The 22,551-nt window shown below is 42.7% G+C and overlaps 1 long non-coding RNA gene across 1 annotated transcript; it reads left to right on the forward strand.

Moving 5' to 3' along the window:
• Window positions 1-1,246: 1,246 nt before the first annotated feature.
• LOC135189918 (uncharacterized) lies at window positions 1,247-11,396 on the forward strand. The gene is made up of 4 exons (XR_010308369.1): window positions 1,247-1,337; window positions 1,539-1,633; window positions 3,865-3,995; window positions 10,626-11,396. It is a non-coding gene; the product is annotated as an uncharacterized LOC135189918 (long non-coding RNA).
• Window positions 11,397-22,551: the final 11,155 nt, after the last annotated feature.

Consider the following 22,551-nt stretch of genomic DNA (forward strand, 5'->3'; position numbering starts at 1 on the left):
AATACCTGGAGTTTTGTTACCCAATTAATCTTTAAGTGGAACTGATTGCCTGAGCTGCTGTTTGAAACTGCAGCTCTCCTGCTCAGTTTAGGGGAAGCCTTTCCATCACCAACAGGGCTGCTCTGTGGGCTGTGACACACTGTAAGATACTGAGATCCATCCCTGGGCAGAGGCAGATTTAATCTACATCCTTTTGGCCTAATGGGTTGGGAAAACTGACTGGTGATGTCACATCTTCTCTAGACCGATGGAAATAACAATGGCAGGTGCCAGAGGAAGGCTGTAAAGAGGAAGGCAGCAGCCTTATAAACACAAGAGCAAGTAACAAATATCAGTAATTGGCCATGTATTTCCATTCCATGTACCTCTGTCCCATGGAGGGCAACAAGATGGAAATGCTGTGTGCTTCCTGGTGGCCATCAGGTCCAGCACTGCATCCTTTCTGGTAGGGCTGTCTACTACCTGGCTTCAGAAGCTATCCTCTGTATTCCAGGACTCTCCTGGATTCCCCACATCTTGTCATGCTACTTCTCTAGCAGATGTCTCCAGTTGAAGTCCCTCAGCAGGATGAGAACCTGTGAGCTCAAAGCCTGCTGTAGCTGGAGTATGAAGCTTTGTCAATAGGCTCCCCTCATTCAGGTAGCCTGTAGCAGACACCAACTACAAGGTCTCTAATTCTTACCTATAAGCTTTCAAGATGCTCATGTCTCCTCTTCAGGCACAGTTCTTCACAGTCAATCAATTTCTTGATGAAGAGTGTTGATCCCTGTGTCCCTTCTTCCCTGCCTGCCCCTTCTGAACAGCCTGCAGCCATCCATAGCCACACTCCAGTCATGGGATTTATCCCACCAATTTCAGTAATGACAACTAGATTGTAGCTTTCAAAGATATTCATGGTTATACATCAAAAGAGATGATTTTATGCAAGTCTCAATTTAAGATGATTATGCATGGCTTAAGTAGCAGCCACACCTGGAACTATGAGCCACACCTGTTCCAAGTCGTGCAGTGTGAAAAATCTCTGCACACATAAAGAATCAAAAAAACATGGTCCAGGGCAACTAAAATTCTTTTAGACCTGTGTTCTCATTTGGGCTAGGATGCAGTTAATTGCCTCCAAAGTAGCTGGTATAGGGCTGCTTTGGATTTGTGCTGGGAACAGTGTTGATAGCAAGGAGATGTTTCAGCTGTTGCTGAGCAGGCACAATAAAGTAGGAGGGGACACAGCTGGGACAGCTGACTGTAACTGACCAAAGGGATATTCCAGGCCATATGACATGGTGATCAGCACACACAGCTGGGGGAAGGAGGAGGATGAGGGCACATGTTTTGGAGTGGTAATATTTGTCTTTGCCAATAGCATTACACGCGATGGAGCTCTGCTTCCCTGGAGATGACTGATGGGAAGCAGTGAACGAACTACTTGTTTTGCTTTGCACAGCTACACAGCTTTTGCTTTAAAAATTAAACTACCTTTACCTCAACCAAACAGTTCTCTGACTTTTATCCATCCAATTCTCTCTCTCATCCCACCACAGGGAGTGAGCAAGCAGCCGTCTGGAGGTTAGTTGCTGTCTGAGGCTAAATCATGGCAACCTGGAAAATGAGTTGTACTACGTGAAGAATGTATAAGGTATGTTTTGTATTGCCTAGCTTAGTGAAAACTCAAGGGGGAAACAAGAAAGTTTGTAACTATTAGCAAGCCACCAGCACAAATGAAAGAAGGGAATACTTTAGTCTCAGGAAACAACAGGTCAAGAAGAAAGATGATCAAGCTAAGAACAGGAAATCTTAGATCACAAAAAACTCTTCTTGGAGCAATTAGATGGCCACATAGATGTCTTTTAAAGACTGGGAAGATGTCTTTCCATCTTAAACCCAATTATTTATTGAAAATTATCTGCACTAGCACAGAATGGGACTTGCTCTTGGTTCTTTGAGTGAATAAAGACAGCTAATTGGGAAATCTCTCTGGTGCCACATCACCCTTTACTCACTGCATTACATCTTTTGCAAAGTAGGCATAAAAATGCTAATCCTCAGTGAAATGTCATTTTTCTGGCTGAAGGGAGCTTCACACTTGGCTTTACTGTATTGTCAATTTCTGCAGAGGGCAATATCAAATCCATATCCACTTCTCTTGCTGTAGATATTGAAGAACATCTTCAAGAAATCAGAAAAAATGATGGCTTTGTCAGAGAGAGAGAGGGAGAGAGAGTGCAAGGCTGTCCTTTAAATATGTGGGAAAGGCTGAATGACCTCAGTTTTGACACTGTTATCTACTCTTTCAAGTACCTAATTGCTCTTCCTAGTGAAGTCAGCAGGAATAATGTTTTCCCTTCTCTTTTTTTTGGCAAGGTGATGGGACACTATATGTCAAAAGCATAATTTGAAGGTTGGTTTGGTTTGGGGTTTTTGGGTTTTTTTGTTTGTTTGTTTTTTCATAAATATCTGCAGTATAATCAGTAAAGTCAACAGCACTCTGGAAATCATAGAAAACAGGATATGTACTCTTATCTAAATAGCTTTACTCAAAGAGATAAAGATTTAGACTGGGTTCTATTTGTTAATTTGTTTTCTCCACGTGGAGAGTTCTTCTCTTTGTGACAGCACTTCAGATATCATGAATTTAGATGATTATACCATCAGAGCTAGCTTCCTTCCTTCCTTCCTTCCTTCCTTCCTTCCTTCCTTCCTTCCTTCCTTCCTTCCTTCCTTCCTTCCTTCCTTCCTTCCTTCCTTCCTTCCTTCCTTCCTTCCTTTTCCTTAAAAAAAGGGGAGAAGGAGGAAGGTTAAAATGTGATTTGAAGATGAAAACCACATTTCTTGTCACAGCAAAATAATGTTGAGGCAGGTCAAGCTTAGAGTTCAAATTAATTGGTAATATTCCTTCAAATTAGTCATGGATTGTCACAGCCAAAATCTGTTTCTTTACATTAGCATGACATTTTCCATCCCTTAAGTTCTCACAGGAACATATGCAAATTTTTGTGACAGAGCTTTTCAGAGAACCTGCAAAATGCAAGTCTGCAATGCACTTTTAAACTATTTTTTTTTTCAGATCTAGAAAATAACAAGATGCAACATTAGGCCATTTCAAGTTAGCAGTGCCAATTGCTGTAATTTGTCCCTTAAAAATCGTAGCATTGGGAGTGATAAGGATTGATGAAGTTAATTGGCTCCAGAAAGCTCCAAAAGGCTTTCATGTGTTTCTCCTGTGAAAGAAATAAAATTCACAACTATTCCTACTGTGCCACATTCATTAAAGATAAGTATAGAGTTCCTTCTGCTCTGGAAATGTGTCTGGAGAAGGCCTTTTACAGATGGAAACAAAGTACCTGCCAATACTCCCAGTTTATGCTGAGGTAAATAAAATCTGGAGAATCTCCTCAGCATAAAACCTTCCTAAATGAAACCTGGGGTAAAGCCTTAAGAAAACCCTTCCTTCCATTTAACCTACTAGGATAATTTTCTGTTAGTGTGCAGTTCAGATTGGTCAGTGCATTGCTCTAATAAACCATTTCTTAACTACACTCATTTAAAATCATCATGACTTAGCAAAACTATGGAAGACTGAAAGTTAATACAGATTTCAGGCACATGGAGTCCAGATGTAAGAAGATCCTAGAGACACCATGAGCATCCATCAGATGAGTGACAAAAGATAAATCATGGCATGTAACTTTATCCACTTAAGTGCCACTTAGATCTGTAAACTAATGAGAATTCATTACAAAGACGCTAGAGAAAAGCAGATTACCTTGGATTTATGGCAAGGTAAATCTGGTTTTGCTTATTGTCTGTTTGTTTGTTTTCAAAGTCCTTACAAATGAACAGCCATTATCTTCTTTGTTATGCTTTTAGAGTTTTTCCCCTCTCTGTGAAACTGAAAAGATTAGTATTAGAAACCTGACTTGGATCCAGTCCAGTCTATTGATCTGCTTTCAGAAACACCTGAGCTTGAAGCAGGATCTGCAGCTCTCTCACAGCCTTTGGTAAGCATCAACAGTTTGTGGAGGAGGTTTTCAAGTGACCACTGATTGGGTATTTCCTTTAACTTGTATGACTTGTCTCAAAATGTTTAGCATTGATTCCCTAAAATGTATAAAGAAGGGCTGGAACAGACCACGTAAGGGGACAGGTAGAGCTAGGTTAACCAGCAATGAAAGTCTGGAGGAAGGGAGAAGGAGAATGTATGGTATCTGGAGAAGAGGTGCAAACAGAGATGAGGTAAGAGTCCAGTGTGAGATGGCATGCACTACCAGCACATCTCAGGGCATCCACCCTTGCACTGGCATTTCTCAGACCAGGTTAAATAACAAGTGATGTCATAGTGAAAATGCTAACTCTCTGTTTAATCAGATATTGGTAAAGCACAAATATATAAGGATAGAGGAGAAAGTGTGTGAGTAAAGAAGAGAGGTGTAGGGAAAGATATTACCTCCTTCTCCTCCTTCCCGCCCTCTCAAGGCTCACATATTTACTTTCATCATTACCATGAAATATAAGTTTCTTGAGAGAGACTTGCAGAAGTCTGGATTGTTTTGGCAGCTCAAGCCAAGACAAGGAGTGTGATATCCTCTAAGGCAGGTCAACAAATGTGTTTCTGTGGGAAAATGGGAGCTAACAGACAACTTGTGAAGTCAGAAGGCCTGACCACTGACCTCTGTGCTGGTGAGGTGTTCATAGGTCACGTTCATACAAGACCTCCCTGCTGGACAGGAGCTCCTTACTCATGTCAGCATTCTGCCACCTACCTGTCCATCAGAGTCTGTCCGAGTAAATCTCAATTCACTAATGCTTGCTGATCCACCATTAAGAACTTTAGAGCAATGCTGTAAATTATGTCACAGTTGGGCTGGATTAAAAAAAAATTCAAAGTCTCTCATATTCTGCTCTTTCTTACACTAGGGAGAGTCTCTGATACTTGTTATTCTTCTGTCTTAGAACTGTCATGACACAAACAACTAGAATATTATCTCATGCACATAAACCATAGCAACCTTTACCCATGGCATGCTTAACCACTCGTGACTAAGCCTCTACAAGTCTCCTGCTTGGTTGGGACTGTGGTCAGTCCCTTCATCTCCACCCTGTGCTGAGGTGTCCTGTTAAAACAGAAGACAGCTCAGCAGTTAAATCCTCACTGGTGAATAGAAATTTTGCTGTTCCCTGTTAGGACATAGGAATAAATTCTCCTGCCTGTAATATTCTGGCAATGAGCACTTTTTTTTTTTTTTCTTGGAGATTGATTAAATGCTTCAGCTTTGCTCAGTCTATTAATCTCAGCAGCCATTTATTGCTTCGTATACTACAGTGCATTGAGGATTATCCCTTAAGCACTGTGTGTACAAAGCATGCAGCAGCAAGATACAAATCTTGTGTCTTGGAAATGCTTCTCTGGAAATGAAGAAAAGGAGCTGTTAGTAAAACCCAGGATAGTTTATATTGGCACTGGGTGCCTCAGTCTTTCATCATCAGTACTGCAAGCTCCCATTTCCTACATCAAGTAAGTGACACTGTCTCAGAATCCGTAGTGTGACAAGGTGTAGCTCTGCTCCACCCTTACTTGTTTGTTACCTCCTGGTGGTACCTGAGCCAGTGGAAAGGGTACCAGTGGAAACCACTGCAAATTTCTTACACAGCAGCAAGTGCTGCTCTATTGCCTGGAACATTCTTCTCTTAATCCACTGAACTGTTCCCTCCATCTACAACTGGTACAGGTATTATTCTGCATATTAAGCATCTACTTAAAGGTAATCTGTGTATCTGGGTGGAGTAAGCAAACACATCAATTGTGTTTGCACTGAGGCTACCGACATGAATAAACCAAGGCCTAAGAAGCCTCTTTACTTCATCCTCAGTCTTTGATTACTTTTTGCCTAACTTCTTTTGCAACAGTTGATGCTTAGCTAACATTAGCTTCAGAGAAGCTATGCCAGTCTACAGCAGCAGAGGGATGGGTTCTTGCTGCACAACCACTGTTAGTGACTTGGAGAAGCTCTCTCAGGACTGTCCCTGTCTAAATCATCTACTTGGTTGTTGCTTTGTGCTGGATTGTCTCTCATTTCAGTAATGTAAAAACAAACAGGCACATGCATCAGGATGGGTTCCCTCTGCACTGAGTTTGAAGTACAGTTATCCAGGCTGTGTTTACCTCTGGTTATTTGAATGGGTTTGTGCTGCACTTACCTGAGAGAGCTTAATAATCAACAATGAGGCACATGCACAGAGAGAGCAAAGACAGTGTCACCAGTGTTCAGATCCTCCTTGCTTTCTGGCTTCTCTCTTTATCCTGCTCTAATATGTCAACATTTAGATGTATCTGTCTATTTGTGCTCATCTGTTCTCAGTGGCTCAAACTTCCACATTCAGCAAGACCCTAAGCCTTTCTACACAAAATTTTTAACATTACATTTTAACTCATTCTTAACTACAGCACTGCATTGTCACTTACCCACTTCATTTCTCTCTTTTTGTAGTCCAAGATGGTCTCCAGAATGTGTGTATGCACATTTGGTGATATTTGGGTTGATATACATCAAGGATGACAGACTCTTATTTTATTCACTTAGTGAAGCCACATCTTGGTTACTGAATAAGCATCTTGTACTTCATTCTCCTCAGCTGTTTCTGAAATCCACAACAAATCCATTCAGATAATGGAGCTGCTAATTCTGAAAGGCAAAGCATTCACACCAAGTGCACAGCTTGAAGGAAGAATAAAGTCTTACCGAGGGAAAAACTCTGGACAGTGCACAGAAAATCTATCTGGTCCTGTCAGTGAAGGCTCTCATATAGATCATCCACTCTGTGCTACAGGTAGACAGTGAAGAATATTCATGAAAGCACAGGCAGGCTGCAGAATGGTCCCTTGGACCCATCAGGCAGAGCCCCTCACAGCTGGTGGGCTGGTGTGCACTGTTCTGTCTGAACTCACATGGACATGCAAAGCACACAAAAGGAATTGCTTCACAGCTTAACATCTCCAAGCACTAAAAAAACCCAACGTGTTCCCTCTTTGCAGCAGGTGCAGCAGGCATTTCAAATGGGATGCTACAGTCTGAAGGCTCTTCAATCTGCCCTGAAAGTCTCTGAATCTGTGTCAAGTGACCTCAAGCTCTAACTTTTGGTCTCAGTGTTACACAGGGCACAGCACTCGATTAGAATTCCTAAAGAGAAAGCCTCCTGCCATGCTGCAGATACCTCCGTAATGGTGACACAGAGGTTATTGTTTCCTGACCAAGGAAAGGTTTCCTCAGCTATGATTGCAGAAAGATAAGAAGACAGATTCACCTTCAGACTAGTAACCATGCTGGAAAATCTTTTGGTTTGGGAAAGGTTTTTCTCAGTTTTCATTAGAGAGAACAGATACCAGTTTATGAATATTCACTCACAGTCTTTCCCAGGCAGATCCATGTTGCTGTTGCTACCAAGCATAAATGTTAGCAGAAAAATATTCCTTTTGTTTCTAAACTCAGTGGGTTGGTATGGAGACAAACAGTGTATGCTGAAAACAGGGAACAGCATTTTTGCAGAGCTCTCTCTCACTCCCCATGTCTGGACAACCCTTATGATAGGTAGAGAAGATACCTCCTCATGTGGCACAGCTGGTGGTCCATTCAGTGTCCATCTCCTTGTAATTAATTAGAAGCAGATAGATAATAGTGAGTTTTCCAGGTGCTGATTTCCAGAAAAAACATCCTTTGAGAGTCTGAAGTCATTCAGTCAGGCCTAGTCATCCCAATTCATCTGCAAAATCTCCTCCAACAAACCAAACCAGCCTCCAATCTCCATTTCTACCTGTACAAGGTAAATTCCTTTCCACTAAGACAATGACTACATTTAACAGACATGAAGGCAAAGTAAGAGACACTGGAAAAAGGTTGAGATGCTTATTATAAATGAAATTTTTGAGTTACCAGTTTATTAGGGTCTTTTTAAAAGTCAGTGAGCATGTAAAGAAGAGTGATTTATATGATATAATATAATTTGACTGCCAAAGTTCCAACAAGCTTCTCAAAGAAACTAAGCCACTTGAAAAGAGAGAATGTGTCCTTATAAACTGTCACACACCCCCCAGATAAATGCTAGGAAGGAAAAGAGAGGAATAAATGGCCAAGTTTTGCAGCAGGAGTTGGCTACCAGATCATCAACACCACCCTGGAAACCTGTGCTAGGGTTTGTGCAGGACCAGATGTTTACAAGTTACATAGCAAAAGGGTAGAGAGTGAAGTTGCAATGTCTGCAGATGGCACAGATGTTCACAGTACAGCTGACTGCAAAGATGTGCAAAAAGGATTCTTGATGCATTTTATTAATTGATGACAAATTAAATCCTTCCCTTTCTTGTTTACTGACCTTGGTGTCTTCAGAGCTGTTTTATTCACATATTCTCACTTCTCTCTCTCCACCTACAAATGCTGTTGTGCAGTTTTGCCCCTCTTAAACATGTTAGTTATCACAGAAGTGATACTACCACTACTTGCTAGCTCAGCCTTGGCCAACTGTGGGTCTGTCGTGGAGCTGATTGGTGTTTGGACACAGAATCTTCTAGCAGCATCTCACAGAAGCCACCCCTATAGCCCCTGGCTAGTAAACCTGGCCACACAAACCCAGTACAAGATATTTCTGATCACCTGCTTTCACAAAGAGCATGGGGAGGGAAGAGAAAAATGTCAGAGCAATAAATGCATCAAATGGCAGGCTAAATGCTGTGGGCATCTTGAGCTTGTAAATGGTTTGTGGAATGTGAGCAGAGAACAGTCTTTGAATGGTTTTCACCATTCCATATTCAAGGGGCTTCAGGGCTCTAACTTCGAACAAAGAAAACAACGTTTTTTTCCCATTCAGACTTGAATGATCCCATCCAGCTCATCACGAGGCACAGTCAGATATGTGAGTGCTTCTTGATCTGCTTTGGTGTAAAATCCCCAAGGTTAGCACAGTCCAGCTTCAAACCAGCTTCATGAAGATGCCTTTGCATGGGTGAATCTGAGGAGCCCCTTCACTGGATTTGCTGTTAGGCAGAAACCTCCAGCACAGGAGCAGCAGCGTCATGATGAAAGCATCTGCAAAGAGAGTGTGGTTCAGTGCTGTCTGCTAATGCTGTAGCCTCCAAAAGACATGGCAGTAGTGCACTGACATCATTTAGGTAGGAAGCTGTTTAGGAGCAAGCAAGCATGACCAAAATGATGCATTGTGTTAATGCAGGAAATGGACAAATCCCTGAAAACTCTGCACGCCCAAGAAGATGCTCACAGCTTTCTGTGAGGTCTGCCTTTTCTGCCAAGTCTGTAGCTCTTGGTTATTGATGGTTTAAGTCAGCAGTGTTTATTCAATTATAGAAGTGCTGGAGGGGCTGAGGAAGGGTAGGCTTTGCATGAATGCTAAATGCAATCTACCTGTTCCCAAGGATTAACATTCATTTTTAAGCAAGTCAGTCTTTAGATCTGTTTAAGCTCTGATGCTTTAAAAAGCATCTTACTTAGGTAAGCCTGCTGAAGACTCTGCTTCAGAGACAGATTGTATTGCAATGCAACTTAAACAGTGTTCTGAAGTCTGTGCTACCAGGTAGCTCACTTAAACAAGCCATGCTGAGGTTTTGCCTTTATGTTAACATGATTTTAATAAGAAGTGGACTAATTCTAGCTTAGGCCTGACATTGTTAAATCCTGTTATTTCTTTGCTTTTCCTATTACCCAATTTGTAACTCACACTGGGTAGTAACCAAAGTGCCTGCTGGGAGACTTTCTAAGCAGGTTTTCTTTGCAGCCCACTTGCTTTCTTATAATTGAATGAGGTGGGGCTGAATCTGCCAGTTAATTATTACAGGCTTTTTGTAAGAAGGTTATGAGCCACCACCTCATGTTTAAAGCTGTGATTGCTTTTGAAAAGGGATCTCTTTCCAAGGAGATCTCACTTTGTCAAGCGTTGCAAAAGTTTACTTGTTACTGAAATACCATTATTCCTGGGGGTCTAGAAGTGGTGACAACAAGGAGGCTAAATGAAGCTGGGATAATTGATATCATTTATGTCAACTGATCAGCTAATACAAACAGTCACTGATTTATTTTACCACGTTGGAGGTGTTGAAACTACTGTGGCCAAATCCTATTGTGGTATCTGGCGGTACTCATTTGTTGAGGTTATTTGCTCTTTGCTGTCTGTAAGGCTCTGGTTCTGCTTACTAATACTGAACCACTACAACACTCGGGAAAAGAAAGCTGACTGGGACCAGGCAGGAAGACACATTTCAGCCCAGTTAGCTGCAGCACCCAAAACATGACTCATACTGACAATGCTTTACATGCCTCTCTGAGTTATCCCACATCCAGTACTAGCACAGAGAGGATAGTAAATGTCTGCTCTGGCACAGTCTGTGCAAACAAACTTATCTCCCAAACACTTCAGGAACAATCTGAAGCAGTCAAATGAGTTGTAGTACTCCAGTGCCCTTCACCATCCAGCTGTGGCACTTGTTCCTACTGCTAGGTACCTGAACCCTTGGAGCCACAGCCTAAGACAATTAGTGCCCAACTCTTTACAATCCATCTGCTTTCCTATTTCCTATTCCTGAGGAGCTGTCAAGTCTTACTCAGTTGCATATAACTTCTCTTCTTCAGGACAGTTCATCTGACACGCTGAGGAGGCTGCCCAGCAGCAGGTTGTCCATGTTCCTGCTGTGAAATACAAGATGTGTGTCCTCCCTGACTCACTGCCACCAGACCTGACCCTGGCTGCTGTGGATGTGTGAATAATACAGGAGTCTGCAGATAAGCAGAGGTTTGTGAACAACAGAAGGCCACTGCTGCTGGGGATAATGTTCTCCCAGGAGAAGTGAAACTATGCACCACAGGTCTGGTATCTCAAGTACTATGTCTCTGAGAAAAAGCTGACTCATACTTCCATATCATCAGTGGGACTGGTAAGAGCAATTATCTCATTGGTGACATTGTTTGATGATGTTTTCTAGCTGACACACCAGGTGTCACAGCATTGCTACAAAGCCCCTTTACTAGTCATGCCCAGCCTGGTGGCTTAGGGGTCCGACATGTCTGGCAGTTGGAATCACACAATTATATCAATATTGGAGGATATCCTTCCCCTGCTGCATGGTGTTAAGTGTCCATGGTGTCTTCTTAGGACAAGAGACAGTAGTCTCCGTAGAGTGCAGCCTCACATATTTAATCTGTCCCAAAACTGCACAGGAAAATGAACACTGATCCAGCTGGAAGGCTGTCAGCACAGTTTACTCACAGCTACTTGTTCCTTTACCACTACATTGGGTCCTCTACTTCACTATAAACAACTTATGCAATAATTATGGTTGAAATTTAATTCCTATGAACACCTGAGGGCTGAAATTAAATACATTTTTTATTGTTTCCAAAATATGCATAGGATGGTGAACAATTTTTTGTGTACATGTGGGTTCTTTGCTTCCTACTATTGCTATTTCCCAAGCTTTTTGTTGAATTATTCACTGGTTGTACTTTGGGACCTGCTTTCAACACTGTTATATGGCCAGGACAAGTGCTAAGACAAACACGGTGAAGAGTTTCCTCTAAGTGGTCTCACTGCTGAAGACAACTAAATGATATCACCACAGCAGCATGGATGCCACAGACCTTTAACAATCTAAACACTATTGGTACTATACATAAATCTTTGACACCTACACCCCCGTGTCTTTGCCTGATGGCACCAGAGGTAGTGCTGCTACTTCCAAAGCTAACCTGCACTGCAGTGGTTCCAGCTCAGCTGTGTAGGCAACATCTCTTTTTCCTGTATTAGCTCATATAACAGGGCAAATAAATGAAGCCAGCTCAGCTCTAGAACAAGGATAATCATTCTTGCATGGGCCTCCAGCAGAGCCAAAAAGCCCTGTAGCAGCTGGCAGTGCTGCTCTCTAGCAGACTTTGTTTGCTTGGCCCCAGCATTGCTACTATTGTTCTAGAGGGAAGCTGGCTCTGGAAGCAATTTAGTCATGTATATTTATCCCTGCTTTTCCACTAATTAACTTGACAAGAGTAACAAAGAAAGAATAGGAGTCTTGGAACACAGGGCTTGGAATGTTGGGTAATCTAGTGAGGGAAAGTTGAGAGATGGCAGTAAGGGAAGAGTTTCAATGTGTCAAACTTTGAGGGGGATTCACTAGGGGGATTGTGAATGTCCGAAATTCCAAGTGTGATTTCACTGAAGAGAAAAATATTGTTTGAGAGGAAAGGAAGGGAATGGAAGCAGATCTGCTGACCTGTAAAAAGTAAAAAACAAAGAGTGTTAGAAGAGAACAGAGGGGTCTCTTCTCTCAGATCAGTCTTAGATCTTCTCTCTGCTTACCAGAAAGTATCCAAGCACTGCTATCAAGGTAGAAACTTTACCTTGATTTCAGTAAAGCATTTGACACTGTCTCCCACAGCATCCTTCTGGCTGAACTGAGGAGGTGTGGTGTGGATGATCAAGTAGTGTGGTGGATTGGGAACTGGTTAAAGGAAAGAAGTCAGTGAGTTGTGGTAAGTGGGGCAGAGTCTAGCTGGAGACCTGTAACTAGTGGTGTCCCTCAGGGGTCAATACTGGGACAAGTATTACTCAATGTATTCATTAACGACCTGGATGAGGGCATGGAGTACACACCAAGCTGAGTGGAGTGGCTGCCACACCAGAGAGTTGTGCTGCCCCTCAGGAAACTAGGCTGAGAGTTGGGCAGGGAGAAATTGAATGAAGCTCAAGAGGGGTAAGTGCAGAGTTGTGTGCCTGGGAAAGAACAATCCCATGTATCGGCACAGGTTGGGGACTGACCTGCTGGAGAGCAGTAAAGGGGAGAAGGACTTGGGAGTCCTGCTGGATGGAAGGATGGCCATGAGCCAGCAGTGTGCTCTAGTGGCAAGGAAGGCCAATGACATTCTGGGGTGTATTAGAAGGGCTGTGGTAAGTGGGTCAAGGAAGGTTCTTCTTCCCCTCTACTCTGCCCTGGTGTGGCCTCATCTGGAGTATTGTGTCCAGTTCTGGGCTGCCCAGCTCAAGAAGCACACAGAGCTGCTTGAGAGAGTCCAGCACAGAGCCACAGAAATGATTAAGGAAGTTGAACATCTTCCTTATGAGGGGAGCCAGAGGGAGCTGAGGCTTGTTAGCTTGGAAAGGAGACTAGGGGAAGACTTCATTTATGTTTATAAATATATAAGGGGTGAGTGCCAGGAGGCTGGAGCCAGCCTCTTCTCGGTGATGTCCAGTGATAGGACAAGGGGCAATGGGTGGAAGCTGAGGCATAGGAGGTTCCATGTGAACCTGAGGAAGAATTTTTCTCACTGTGAGGGTGACAGAGCACTGGAACAGGCTGCCTAGCGAGGTTGTGGAGTCTCCCTCTCTGGAGATATTCAAGAACTGTCTGAATGTGTTCCAGTGTGATCTGCTCTAGGTGATTCTGCACAGGGGGGCTGGACTAAATGAGCTTTGGAGATCCCTTTCAGCCCCTGACATTCTATGATTCTATGATTTTGTGCATTTACTTCTTATCCTGCTCTGCTGCTATCAAATTTGATTTGTTGTCACTAATTCCTTAAAGCATGATCATTATTTGACTTCATTTTGTAGTTTGTCATTTCTGTTGAGTTCTCAGCAGAGTAGTCTATGACTGACAGTTGAATGTCACACAACTTTCTGACCTAAATTATAATTCAATGCAAAATTTACCTTTGAGGAAAATTCTTCCCCACAGAAGGAGAAGAATGATCTTCACCATTATTTGTCATGGGCTTTGGTGCAGAGTTGGGCAAAATAAATGCACCGTATACTAAATATTTGAACAAGTTGTTGGGTAATTAAAAAATGGGGATGTTATAGGCATTTTTGGAACACAAGTGTAACATCCTTCAGTTCAGTTTTTCAGATGTTTCTGTTCTGTAAACTGAATGGCTGAACAGGGAGGAGAGTCTTGCAGATGGAAGGCACAGATATAGCTAGAGAAGAGAGATAAAAAAATAATTCGATTCATAGTCTCTTCCTACTTCTTTGTCTTCTTGTGGCTTGAGAAATGTTTGGCTGAGTGAAGTTCTACAGTTCCTTATGTTGGGGAAATACTTCTTTTGTTTTAATAAATCAGAGCTCTTCCATTTCCTCTATAAATCAGGGAAGTGAAGCAATCTTATTACTTTTCTTCTGTGTGCAGCCAGATGATGGAGTCTCTACTTGTCTGAGCGTTATGACTAAAGTCAACAGTATTATGCATGACAGAGCTGCTCTTTGAGATGAGCCCACAGATTGGTTCTCTCCTGTAGCCACCAAGGCATGCACTTATTGTCACAAAGCATAACCCCGGAGAGGCTGGGACTGATGCTCTCAGGCAGAGCTGTAGAGGCCAGAGGGAGATACCAGCTGGGACAGTAACACTAACTAGCTCCTGTGGGATTAGGTGTTACCTCCCATGCTTGTTCCTTCTGCTGCCAGGCATTTACCATACCTAGCCCCTCCAGCTTCATTTTTCTGTTTCTGTCTCTGTTTTCACAAGAGGAAATATAAATGCTGTGCACTGCAGCTGACCTTAGCTTTGTGAGATACTGAATGTATCCTTGTGCCACTTGCTCTGTACTGTTGTAATCTTAATGCAATTTGCTAGAGGAAAGAGAGCCCTAGTTCCACTATCTACCTGCACAGCACACCTGGCACTAGCAATGGATGGGGAGTACTCTAACCACATCTCAGAGCAGGTATAACTATCCAGTCTTTCCCCCGGTGATCAGTTCTGTCTCCATCAAAAGCAATCACAGCATAAAATGAAATCCACTTTGTTCAGTCACTGAGCCAGCTGCTCTCCAAAGCCAAATGGATGTTGGTCCTAGATTCTGATGTCTTCCTGATGTTTTCTCTCTTTCACAGTTTCAGAGTTGAAGTGCAGGTGACTTCTCTCTAAAGTTCTATAGGAATGTAATGGACATAAGGCTTGCTCAAAAGGTTGGGTAGGTAAATGTACAGCAGCATTTACTGCCTGTACTTAGCCAGACTTTCAAGACTGCAGTAAGCAAAATGGTCAAGATGAAGGAAGGGAAGTAGAAGACTGAAGAGGTAGAGGCAGAATTGAATGTAGCATCAAAGTACCATCCGCTGGCTGCAGTGTGGATTGAGGTGGAGGTTTGTCGTGGGGATATCAGGAGAGACATGGGAAGAAAGAGCTAAGATGAGATCTGGGCTCCAAAAGGGCCTCATCTATATTTTAAACTCATGATCACACATCTTTTTCTGCCAGCCTCTGCTGTCAGGGTTAGAGAAAGGATGCAGGGCAAAGCCCAAGTTTGTCCAGGATTTTGAGTAACCTGTACATTTAACTGCAGAAAGGAGATGGTCATGCCCCCTTTGCAGAGCCCCCACAGCCACCTTACCCCAACCCCACTCTCTGAGGCTAGGAGAAACTCAGGCTCGAGCTCTGGCCTCTTTCCAGCCACCCTCATGTTATTACTTCTTTCTGGTCAGCTTTGTCCAAAGAAGCTGGGTTCTGCTACACATCTTCTCTCAAAGATCAACCCTACCACTCCCAGAACATTCTAGTGTTAGAATGAGAATTAGTTGTGCCCTAGACAATAAATTCCTCAGCAGAAAACTCTTTTTGTACCCCTCAGCTTCCTATAGTAACTGCCTGCCAGCCCTACCTCAATTGTCATTCTGCTCCTCCTCTTCTCTTACTCTAACCCAAACTATCTCAGCCCCTGTTTCACTCACCCTACAGCAGTGTGTAACTGTGTTTTTTCCTACCTGAACAAGGAACCTAAAGCCCTAAGCCTAACCCTAGAGTGACCTTTTAGCCAGGCACCTAGACATGACCCAGACTACCTCAAAGGAAAATTGATTTTGCAGCTCTCAGTTTCTATCCTTAAATTAAAGCCTTTCCCAGTTTCTGTCCCTAACTTAAAGCCTTTCTCATTCCTCATACTTATGCTCAGACCAGCTTCCCAGCTCCCTCCCATCTGAAACTTCCTTAGGAGAAAAGAAAAGGTAAAAAATAAGAACAAGGCTTCATGAAGACCTGACAGTGCAGATCCCCTAGACTTGACCCTAGCCCAATATTCTGCATAACCAACTGGAAATCCCCTATGTCTGCAGAGGTCTCTTGGTACACTGATTTGCTCTCCAAGATCAAACAGTTGGTAATAGAAAAAATGAGAAATCTACCAGGGACTGAATGAGCAGCATCTCACTGCTACCTTCTTGCTTTTACAGCATTTCTTCTACTCTAAAATCAAGGATTCTGGGAATAGAAGGAGGCTGAATGCTAGAACAGAGTGTACATGGCAAAAATAAATTCCATCCCATCCTGATGCTATTATCAGAGCTGCAAAACAGTACTCCAGGGATGCTGCAGACCAGATCTTAAGCTGTTGCAACCTGAGCAAGCCCTGCAGCCAGCAGAGCCATGCAGACTGGGCTGAGCTTCCCACTCAGCCTGCCCTTCTCACACCCAGCTGGGTGTTCTGCACAGCAGCAGCCAGCATGAACTGCACGAGTGCAAAAGCAACTTTTGTTTCTTATCACACATGGAATTGGATCAAGCTTTAGTTTTAGATGGACTCAGTCCACAAGTACCACTAACAAAAAGCCAATGACACGTATCAGCAAGGTGACAAATGTTTTTTGCACTGTGCCCACCACTCAGCATAGGGAAGCCCAGTCTTCAATTCTATATAGAATTGAGAAGATTCTTTTTTGCCTGAGTAAAGCTAACAAAGGCATGTAGAACTAGGACAAGGGGCAAACGTAGAGCAAGGTAGACTTAGATTGGACGTTAGAAAGAGGTTTCTTTCCTATGAAGGTGGTGGAACACTGGAACAAGTTGTTCAGGGAGATGGTGGAGGCCCCATTGCTGTAGACATTCAAGGTCGGGTTTGATGAGGTTCTCAGCAACCTGATCTAGTTAGGGATGTTCCAGAGAGGGGTTGGACTAGAGGACCTCTAGAAGTCCCTTCCAACCAAGTGCATTCTATGATTTGTGAAGATTGTTAAGAGTGAGCCTCTGTAACAAAACCCTGTGGTAATCAATTTTTGGTTCTGTACACCACTATCTTGCAAGAGCTCAGAATGAATTGACTGGTATTGACTACATACTTCAATACTGAATTGCAGAGGTATATTATTAAGAATTATGCTGTCTCTTGTGATTTAAGCTGCTAGACAAAAGTCATGGATACATAAGGTTGGGAGACACATAAAGGCCTTGTCTCCTTTGACAGTCAAGCCTGTGTATCATATTCCTGAAAGAAGTCTGTCTTCTTCTGAAAGTATAACAATGGGAATTCTTTAAGAAACCTCTGCAAATGCTGAGATACACCAAGAAAATGATGACCTAACATCTATCTCTCTTGCTGCAAATCAATTCTCATCTTCCATTTTGATGGCATGGAGAAGACTCAGTTTTCTCTCTGAGTCTTTTACATAGTTGGAGAACACTACCAGGTCATCACTCAGTTTCCATTTTTTTCCTAGATTAAATAAAATTTATCAATCCTTTTCCTCTTTTTAAAGTGAATCTTGCTTTATTTTGTTCTTATAATATTCCAGACTGGGAACATAAGCCTAGTAGTTAGAATTCCATTTGTTCAGCTTATGGGGCAGTAAAGCCATTGTGGGGCAAATGTTTTTCAGCAGCATTATACTGTTTGACTCATCTTCAGTTCATGACTGATGGTAGGACCCTGAGCCTTGCCTCCAAGACCTCTGCCTAGCCACCTGTTCTCCATGTCTCACCTCTGCTTTTGACTTCTCCCTTCTAAGAGGAGTCCTTTGCATTCTTCATTGAATTTGATCTTATTGATTTTTGAGCATTTCACCAGCCCAGCAAGATTGTTTTAAATTCTAATCCTGTTTGCTAACCCTTCCATCTTGATGTCATCTACAACTGTTACTCTCTATGCAAATCATTACTTTCATCCAAGTCATTAATAAAAGCATTGAGTAAAACTGACCCCAGACAGACCCTTGTGGGACGTCTCTTACAATGTTCCCCTGGTTTGACAGTGAATCATTGATAATTACTCTGGACAAGTGGTATTTAAACCTCTTGTGCACCTGCCAGACTGCAGAGTGATTTTAGCCTGGCCTCATTGGGTTTTTTCACAGTTCAACACATAACAGCATCATGTAGGACTACATCAAAAGCTTTTAGAGAGCCTTACACACACCTAATACTTACCAGCTAGGTTGAGGACACCCAGTGTAAACAGCTTATGGACTGTAGCCTTCAATTTGTTTTGTGTAGCCTATACTCATCTGCTGGGCATCTGCCTTATTTACATAGACAGCAAATTACCTTATCCTAACAACACAGCAGCAGGGCTCCAGCTGACCACACTGGCCCAGACACAGCCAGAGGGTAGGGAAGGATTCATCTCTATGCAGGGTCTTTGTAGAATATGCCCAGTAAATCCAGGACCCACAGAAAGGGATGGACTTCAGCAGACATGAAGCATTTTCTGGGTGCAAGGCTTCCACAACAGAAGGGGAAAGCAAGGAGCCTCCTGCATGCCTCCCAGAGGCATCATGCCACCAGCAGCAACAGGAGTAGGTGCCTATGGCACTAGGCTGTGTGTCCTAAAGAAGAGATTAGATCCATTTAACAGGATTTTCTCGTCAGAAGTCTCTGTTGCCTGACTGTATTCTACATGTTTGGGAACATACTGTATTTGATTTCAAATGTTTCTCAGTGGCAGTCCTAGCCTGACACCTCTGATAGTCCCCATTTTCTTCATTGTCTCCTGTTTAATGACAGCCACTATGCTTATCCACTGGGATTTTTCTTCTAGCAGCAGTCAATGATAATTGTTAGTGCTTCTAAGACTGCTCCAGTGTTTGAAATTTGCCAGCATGGAACTCATCAGATCTGATTTCAATGTACCTACATTTCTTAAACTCATACACTGGAAGTGTGCTCTGTCCTTGATTTTGGACTTCTCTACACACTTGTTAAAATAAAGCATGGTAAGTTTCTGGGTACCAGCACCTTGTTTGCGACTTAAACCCATTTAATATGTCAATCCTGGTGTCATCTGCTTTTCTTCTTGTTCCCCACTAAGCAGCAGACCTTTCTTCAGCCTTCCCCCATTTCATGACATCCTTTCAAATTTGTCATTACAATTTGTCCCTTGTGACTAACTTTGTGCCTTTCCACATCCTTTCTATTCAGGCACCCTTTGTCCCTCTATCCCTTTCTCTAGTCGCTTTTGTGTGATCCCAGTGTTATTTACTTTACAAGGTGAGCCTGGCAATGCAGTCGGGTATTTCAGTGTTGCCAGGGCTCGTTGCAGTCACAAGGACAGAAGGGAGGCTGTGCAGTCACACAGTAGCTCCCTGTCACACAATGTAGCATGTACACAAGTGACAACGGCAAAGCAGCTTTGGCTTCTTTAGAACCAACAGTAGATTAATTCATGGACATGTTATCCTCTCAAGATTGTACGGCTCCATGTTTACATCCCACATGTGCCTGTGTTTGAAGTGTGGGCCGTCATTGTTTCAAGTGTCTGCTCCCATAAAAATCTCACCTTGTAACTATTTAAGGTGGTGGGTATGGCTACACCCAGTTACCGTAAGGAGAGATCCCTTTCATTCTTTTGTAGATCTTGAAGCATTTCTCAGGCACCCGCCTTTTCCTTTTGCAGGTAGAGGAGCAGAAAGGAAATAGTTGTGCCAAGGGCAAAGCTCAGCTTAGGCTGGGTTAGGAAGTGAAACCAGGTTGCCAAGTCTCAATCTCACTTTGTTGCAGCAGCATCACATTATCTCCACAGATGAACCACTGACTCCCCTCGGTATGCGCAGAGGTCTTCATGATACACGTGTTCAACTTCACTCTCCATTTTAAAACACTGCATACTACTTAGCTGTTTGGCACAGACATCAGCAGTGTGCTAATGAAATATGTCTCTGTAAAGCCCTGTATTGCTGCAAACAATCATTACAAGATCAGCTTCCAAACTCTTGAATGTTAAAGCTTTTTCACCTAGAAGATGTAGAACACAACAGCACAGTAATACCCCATTCCCTACATCAGTGCAGAGAACAGCCATAAACTTGCCTACATCAGCTGACAATAATTGTGTAGCACAATGTTTTCGCTCTCAAAAGATGACTGCCACTGCTAGAGTGCATTGTTATTAAAAACAAAAAAGGAATGAAGTCTTTTACTGTTGTAACTGGCAACCTTCAGTTTCATCCTCTCAGCCAGCCTGAAACACGACTGAAGGAATAGTGCCTGGTGAAAAATCACTCTGCTTCCTCACAGCCTCCCAATGTAGGCATTTGTCCATCTTTCTCTCTAAAGCAGCTGTACTCTTCTCAGGTTCCCTCCAACACATCATTTTCTCTGGTAGGCAGGCTGGACTCATAGGGTGAGGGTGGGAGCCCACTGGGGCTCAGCTGCAGAGTGGATGCACAATGGCAGCATTAAACCAGGGGAAGGCAGATATCTCCTGGTTCCACTAGTTGTGAGTAATGGCTGGGAACACCTGCCACTAAAAAGGTTTTAAACTCCTTTTGTAGCAGAGTAAGAGAGACTCTCAGAAGATGCTTTTGAAGTGTCAAATGTGAATAGTCCCCTCATTCTGCAAGTAAATAGATGTCTGTTGCAATGTGTTTCTGGTACAGCGTGACCTGTCTGGTTCTGCCATCACATTCTGAATAAAACTCAGGCAGCTACCACAAAGCTACTAATTTACTCACAATTGTAACTTCCAGGTCATTAAGAAAGTGCAGAGTTACACGTGTAACCTGGTACTTAAATAGCCAACACCATTTCCTTCTTCTAAGGAGTGAATAAAACTCTTCAGAAAAAAAAATCCTACAACACAGTGTACAAAGGGTTTTGTAGTTCTCTGCTAGCACATTACTCACGGAAATCTTTGATTTCTATATAGCAGAAATCCTGTTTCTTTCTGTAAAATCTTTGATTTCTATATAGCAGAAATCCTGTTTCTGTCTGTGACCTCTCAGTCTTAAGCACTGCATTTTTCCAGAGCAAATGATAAGGTTTACTGTCTCTTCTGTAACAAGTCAAGGAAACCACTAACATACAGAACCAGTATTTTTATTGTTGTTATCTGTATCTGAGCACTTCTGACACATTAGAGATCATAGAAATGATGACGTATCCAAAAGTCCAGTTTGGATAATGTAGCCAGATGGGGAAAAAAAGTTTATTGTTTGATTTCACAGGCACTTAATCATTCAAAATGATGCTGAGTTGGCACAGTGATAGATGAACTAGAGAGAGATTAGTTAATGATGACATTAAGATCAGCACTGTCTAGTGTGATTCCTGCTCTCCTCACACTCTCTTCTATGTAGGAGGTGTGATCTTCTCTCATCCTTCGGTAATAGAAGGGGAATTGTCAAATTAGGAATCCCAGAAGCTGACAACAAACGGTGTGAGGGCTGCTTGGTCAAAATATGTCTATCATGTCTGTCCCCTTCATTGTTAATGAGCCATTTATGTTACCCCATATCAGCTGTGTATGGAAAACTTGAGGGCACTCAAAGTTTTTAATGTTATTAAATGTAAAAGGTAGGAAAGGCAGTAGAGAGTTTATAAACTAGTCTGGGAATTGCTGACTGGAAAGAAGAACTGGTCAGTGTGTGATAGGACCACATGCATTAGAAGGTGTGACAGAAACTAGGGTCAGGAGTGCAGGAACTACTTTGAACTTGAAACAAAACCACGGCTGGCCACATCTGAGATGTTTCCTTTGTGCTGGAAAGGAGTAAGACATGCCACACAGTGTAGGTGCAAATTAGACTCCTGCTTATTTATGGATGAGACATCTTAAAAACTAAAGGTGCAAGATAATAGGGCAGCTAAGGAAGAGCATGTGGGTAAGTTAGCCCTAGAATTACATTTTAAGCTTAAATGATTCCCAGTCACTCTCCTTTTCCAGCCTTGTAATTAGGAGCTTGACCTTGTGCTTGGATGAAGTGAACCTTTAATCTGATTAATTTTTGCACTTCGACTAGTGTTGATGACAGGTCCACGTGAAGCTAACAAACTTCAAAGTATTTTCCACCTTGGGAGATAATCCAAATGCATCCACACAAAGAGGCACACAAGGGCAGCTTCTGGAGAAGCTGCTGCCCAAGATATGTATAAAGGATCAGCAAATGCAGTGTGTCGCTTTGCAGGTACAAGAATTAATGAGAGGACGAGAGTTTTCAGGTGTTCTAAGTGCAGAAAGAAGCCTGCTCTGATAGACACAGGCTGATGCTTCTCCTGCACAGAACGGATGTCTGAAATATATCTCACAGTTGCAGGCAACACTCAGGCTGCCCTGTAACAACCTTGAATTTGAATTTGTACCGTCAGCATCTCCGTAAGACTGGCCAAAAGGCAGAGTTTTCATTTAGTACTGGCTTCGTTTTTGGTTTGATTTTCATTTAGTGATCACCCAGTTCAAGCAAACCCAACAAATGCAGAGTTTTCCTGCAAATTGGACATTTGAGGAACATTTCACTTAGCATATACTGCTGTGCGGTGTACCCTAAGCAAAATAAGCTTCCTGATGCGGCAGCAGTTCTCTCTGGTGG

The sequence above is a fragment of the Pogoniulus pusillus genome, chromosome 34, assembly GCF_015220805.1.
Source record: "Pogoniulus pusillus isolate bPogPus1 chromosome 34, bPogPus1.pri, whole genome shotgun sequence".
NCBI lineage: Eukaryota > Metazoa > Chordata > Aves > Piciformes > Lybiidae > Pogoniulus > Pogoniulus pusillus.